Below are 6,000 nucleotides of genomic sequence, written 5' to 3' on the forward strand. Positions count from 1 at the left end.
CTGTCTTACTCTCCACTCAGCACAGTATGTTCCAGGTCCATCCATGTCGCCTCAGATGGCAAGAACCCATTCCCTTCCCTGGGCAAGCAATATTCCATTGTATATATGTATCACCTCCTCTTTATCCATTCATCCATTGATGGACACCCAGGCTGCCTCCACATCTTGGACATTGTAAATAATGCTGTAGTGAACATAGGAGTATGGATATACACGTCCCCTCAAAGTAGCATTTTGGTTTCTTCAGGTAAATACCCTGAAATGGGATTACTGGGTCCTTCTTTGTCTCTTTGTTTTAAAGTTTATTTTGTCTGTTATAAGTATTGCTACTGCAGCTTTTTTTCCACTTTACTGAAATATCTTTTTCCATCCTTTTACTTTCCATCTGTGTGTGTCTTTCAATCTGAAATGATTTCTCTTGTATGCAGCATGTGTAAGGTTTTGTTTTCTTATCCATTCAGCCCTCCTATGTCTTTTGATTGGAGTATGTAATCCATTTACATTGAAAGTAATTGTTGGTAGATATGTAGCTATTGCCATTTTATTATTTATAATTTTGATCTTTTTTTTTTCCATCTTAAAGAAGGCCCTCTAACATTCCTTATAGTACTGGTTTGGTGGTGATGAACTCCTTTAGCTTTTTCTTGTCTGGGAAGCTCTTTATCTGTTCTTCAATTCTAAATGGTAGCTTTGACGGGAAGAGTAATCTTGGTTGTAGGTCCTTGCTTTTCATCACATTGAATATTTTGTGCCAATCCCTTCTGGCCTGCAAAGTTTCTTTTGAGAAATCAGCTGACAGTCTTCTGGGAGCTCCCTTATAAGTAACTAGTTGCCTTTTTCTTGTTGCTTTTAGGATTCTCTCTTTGTCTTTTACCTTTGCCATTCTAATTATAATGTGTCTTGATGTGGGCCTGTTTGGGTTCATTTTGTTTGGGATTCTCTGTGCTTCCTGGACTTGTTTGTCAATTTCTTTCACCAGGTTAGGAATGTTTTCAGTCATTATTTTTTCAAATGGTTCTCAATCCCTTACTTTCTCTCTTCTCCTTCTGGTGCCCCTATGAAGTTGTCCTAGAAGTCTCTTAAACTAGCCTCTTTTTTTTTTTTTTTTTTTTTTTTGCTGTTCCGACTAGTATTGCTGATTCGATCCTCTGCTTCATCTAGTCTGTTGGTGATTCATTCTACTGCATTCTTCATTTTAGTTATTGTATTCTTCACTTCAAACTGATTCATTTATGGTTTCTATGTCCTTTTTTATGCTTGCTATCTCTTTGTTGAAGTTCTCACTAATTCTGTGAGCATCCTTATAACCATTGTTTTGAACTCTGTCTCTAATAGGTTGCTTGCTTCCATTTTGTTTAGTACCATTTCTGGAGTTTCCCCGTTCTTCCATTTGGGAGGTATTTCTTTGTTTCCTCATTTTGGCTGCTTCTCTGTTTCTATGTATTGGGTAGATCTGCTATGTCTCCCAGTCTTGGCCAAGTGGCCTTATGTAGCAGGTGCCCTGTGGGGTCCTGACACAGTCTCTCTGGTCACCTGCTCTGGGTGCTCCAGGAGTGTCCCTTTTGTGAGTTGTGTATGCCCTCCTGTTATTGTTGAGCTTCGATTACTATTGGCACACAAGTGAGTGGGATTGATGCTCAGATTGGTTGGCTTTGGGGGTTGGCCATGTCCACAGCTTACAGACTGCTGTGTGGGGAGGCTTAAACCCCTGAGTGGGATTCACCTTAGTGGGCTCCAATACCTGTTGAGACTACCCTATGTGTGTGCCACTTGTGGGGCTAATTAGATAGTGCTCTGCTGTGGTCTGAAGCCAACTTCCAAGTACATTGGTTCTGGGGCCTCTTAAGAGGGGCTCCGGTGCAGGTGCAGCTCAGCCACTGCCTGTGACCAGCAGGAGAATACCTGGTAGAAGCTACAAAGTGATCCACAGTCATTTGCTGCCTGTGCTAACCATGGAGATGTGTGGAAGAGGCCATGCTGCAAACTGAGGATGGCTGCCACCAGTACAGATCCTGGGGTAACTTCACAAAAAGCCAGGACATCCCGAGGTCTGCTGCCACCTGCTGGCTCCTTTAAGGTTCAGGCCATGATAAAACCTTGTGTAGTACATGAGTTGAGTGAGGCAGGGTCTCAGGGAGTCACTAGAGTGGGAAGAGTTGTATTCGCCAGGTTGATGTAGACTCTGTTTTAGTGCCAGTGCTGAGCCTAGAGTGACTCAGCAAAAATCTCGGAGAACACTGAGGCCAATCACCCCTCACCTGGGGCCTACGGACTTGATAGCTTTCCAAAAAAGAATGCAATTTTGGTGCAGCTGGCTGCTCTCGAGAAAGTGCCTGTGGTGTTGGAGGAGTGGGTTGGGACGGGGTCTCAGTGAGTCAGCAGGGTGGAGCAAGCAGAGCTCATCAGGCCAATCAGATTCAGATTTGGCCTGTGGGGGCGGGCTCAACACAGGAAAGATGGCGTCTGCCTGCCGGCTGCATGGGAGAAGGCCCCCTCACAGGGAACATGGCGATTGTCCTCCAGCCCTGCTCCGAAACCACACACCTCAGTGTGCACCCTGTGTGCCTCCGACACCCCCTGAGTTACTGTGCCTCCGCTGGAACCCAAGGTGAGTGCCTGCGAGCGAGTGAATCTGTGAGTGGGCTGTTTAAGAGGATGCCTGTGTCTCCTGCCGACTTTGGTCCCACCTGGATGATTGGAATCCCCACCATTTTTCACAGCCATATGTGGGAGCTCTTCTTGCTGGCACCAGTATTCTGGGCTGGGGAGTCTGGTGTGGGAGACTGGGGTCTCGCACTCCTCTGGGGTGAACCTCCGTGGCCGAGATATCTCTACCAGTTTTCAACCAGCACATGGCAGTTTGGGTCCAGCCCGTTTTACATCTCTGCCCATTCCTATCAGTCTTGACGTGGCTTCTTTATATCTTTAGTTATAAAACTTCTGTTTGGCTAGACTTTCAGTGTGGGGACAAAGCCCCAAAAAAGCAGTTTCCAGGCTCTCGGCCTCACATAGAAAGGTGCTGGCTCGTGTAGTAAGTGGCCATTAACTGTGATCAGATGGCCAGCAGCTGTGGCTAGTTGGCCGTCAGCTGTAACCCGTAAGCCATTGGCCACTAATATAACGGTTGTGGCTACAGTAGCAGAGAGAATGGGGGCTAGCAAGAAGATGGTGGCTGGCAAGTGTGGACTGCTGTTAGGCAGATTATGTAGATCCTGCTTCCTGTCTCCAGCCCAGCCGCCAGAGAGAATATATTGGTTTGACTCCCCTACTTATGGCTCCATGGGTGTTCCTGTTTGGCCTTACCGTGTCCTGCATTCTTGGGCGGGGAGTGGGAGCTGAGACCCTGCACGACAAATGGCGCAGCGAGCAGGGTCCGCCGCACGACATTCAGATAGTTCTCCAGATTGATTGTTCTATAATTTAGTTGTGATTTTAATGTGATCATGGAAGGAAGCAGGCACAGTGTGTATCTACTCTGCCATCTTGAATTTCTCTGTTATTTTTAATTTTTTTTTAAATAAAACAAAAACATGCTTTCATCTCTCTCTCTTCCTCTCTTACACGTGTGCTGGAGATTTCTGCACCATACATTACATGTTAAAAATCAGAAGTAAATGAATTTTAGTGGATTTTTATCTTAAATTTCTTGCAAATTCAGTATGCTCTCTTAATTAAGATGGAACAGACACTGCAGTGATTCAAATAGAGTGATTCAAGTAGGATATATATATATATATATATATATATATGTGTGTGTGTATATATATATATATATATATATATATATATATATTTTTTTTTTTTTTTTTTTTTTTTACTACGTCAACAGAGGAATCTGGATTAAGTTGTAAATTCCAGGAAGTAGGTCAGGTTGTTAATTTGATATTGAACACAGCTGCCTTTCATAGTCTGGCCTTGAGAACCCACAACTTACCTTTTCCCCAACATTGCATGTGGATTGGATTGCTCTGTACTTAAACAGGTCCTCTGAGCCATTCTGATGCACTGGGGTTTGAGAACTCCTGCAACCCCAACCCCAAGAGTTTCTATGTCAGTAAGTTTGGGTGGGGCCCCAGAATTTTCGTTTCTAATAAGTTTTTAAGGAGTACACACAGTACTGACCCAAGGACCCTAAATGTGGATCAACTGGCCTAGTGCAATAAATTCTGAATAAAAGCCCTGATGCTCACCTTGATCATAAGAGACTACTGGGTCCACCACTTGTGAAAGACAGTCACCCTCCCAAGCTTCCAGTTTCCTCAAGTAAAGGGGCAAACGGAAGACCAGACAGTTTGTAGGGTCCAGCTAACTCCAGTTTGTTGGTTTTATTTGTTTCCTCTCTAAAGAGGCTGTGGTTTATTTTCTATCACATTTGATAGAAAATGTGATAGTGAGTGATAAATGTGAGTGCCTCACATTTATTGCATTTATCGGCGACTTTTAGATAATTCGATAAAGATTATATTTTTTAGTATTTACATGCCAGTAAAAATTTCATACAAAGAGCTAGAATGGATTTGTTAGAAGCAAAAAAAAAAAAAAAAAAAAAAAAAAAACACGGAAAAAAAAGAAAGAAGAAAAAAGAAAAAAAGGAAGTAAAATTTAAACAGAATAGAGAGTAGCTTTCATAAGTCATGTCATAAATATTTATATATTTAAATAATGGGCCCAAACTTTTTATTTATTTTTTAACAGCTAAATTAAAACAAAACAGTGAAAAGAAATACCTTAAATGCTATAGTGACGCCAAATTGAAGGGAAATACTTCCCTTCAGGGAGCCTGGTTAAAACAGAGAGAAGACTTTGGTAACAGAGCTTTTGAGATAAACATAAAATGATGGATATGATTTGATTAGGCAGAGATGGTAGGGAGGACATTCTAAGCAGAGGGCCGGCTGCAAACGCACATATAGGCACAGAATACCTAAGGCACAACCTTGTCACCACAAGAGACCCATTTTTGTCTAGGCCAGGGATCTTACCCCCGGGGACCTTTAACAATACCTGGAGACATTTTTGGTTGTCACAACTTGGAAGGGGTGGGAATGCTACTGGCATCTAGTGGGTAGAGGACAGAGCAGAGATGCTGCTAAACATCCTACAATGTACAAGACAACCCCCCACAACAAAGACTTATCCAGTCCAGTGGAGCCGAAGTAGAGAAGCCCTGGTCTATAGTGTAGCTACTTTGAAACATTAATGGGGAATAAGATTGGGAATTAGCTTAAGGATTTTAAATGATTTTACTTGAAATAAAGGGTTGTGAGTAACTGTTGAAGCTTTTTGAGTAAGAGAATAATATAGTGATAGTACCTTTTAGAAACATGAAGTGTCAAATGCAGAATTGATTAGAGGAGTAAGAGAGAAAGACAAGAGCCGGATAGATTAGGTAAGTGCGGATGGCAATATTTCAGGTCAGAGGTAATAAGTGCTTGAACTTGAGAATGGAAAGGAACTGATCAATTCCAGAGACCTTACAGAAGAGAAATATACATGAGTTGGCAATTGTTTGAATCTTGGGAGTGGAAAAGGTGGCTGGAAGAGTTAAAGATGGGTCATAGCCGGGCTGCAGTAAGAAACAGGAATCAGGAGAGAGGACAGGAAGGAACAGACATTGATTTTGAGGCTTGGGCAGGACATTTATAGGCCAACACATCAAATAGGCTGCTGTAGGCAGATGGATTCAAAGTAACACTTCTGTCTACATTCCTACACTCTTCCAGTTGAGTCCAATCCAAGTTACCACCCTCATTTGCAACAATGTAATCTTTTCACTCTCAGGTGGGAGGGGGTACTGGCTTGGCCCTTCAGCAATTCATCTAGAGAGACCAGCTCATCCAGTCTCATCCTAGCAGTGTATTATGGGAGTTCACTAAATGTTTAAGAGTCGTGAAGGGAAGTAATGGTTTCTGTTTACTATAAATTGTGTCTGCTTCTGTGTACGTCTTCCATGATTTCAGGGTTGTAAATTTGCAAGTCACATTTGTTTTCTGGGCATGA

Source organism: Rhinolophus hipposideros (assembly GCF_964194185.1).
Source record: "Rhinolophus hipposideros genome assembly, chromosome: 20".
In the NCBI taxonomy this organism is placed as follows: Eukaryota; Metazoa; Chordata; class Mammalia; order Chiroptera; family Rhinolophidae; genus Rhinolophus; species Rhinolophus hipposideros.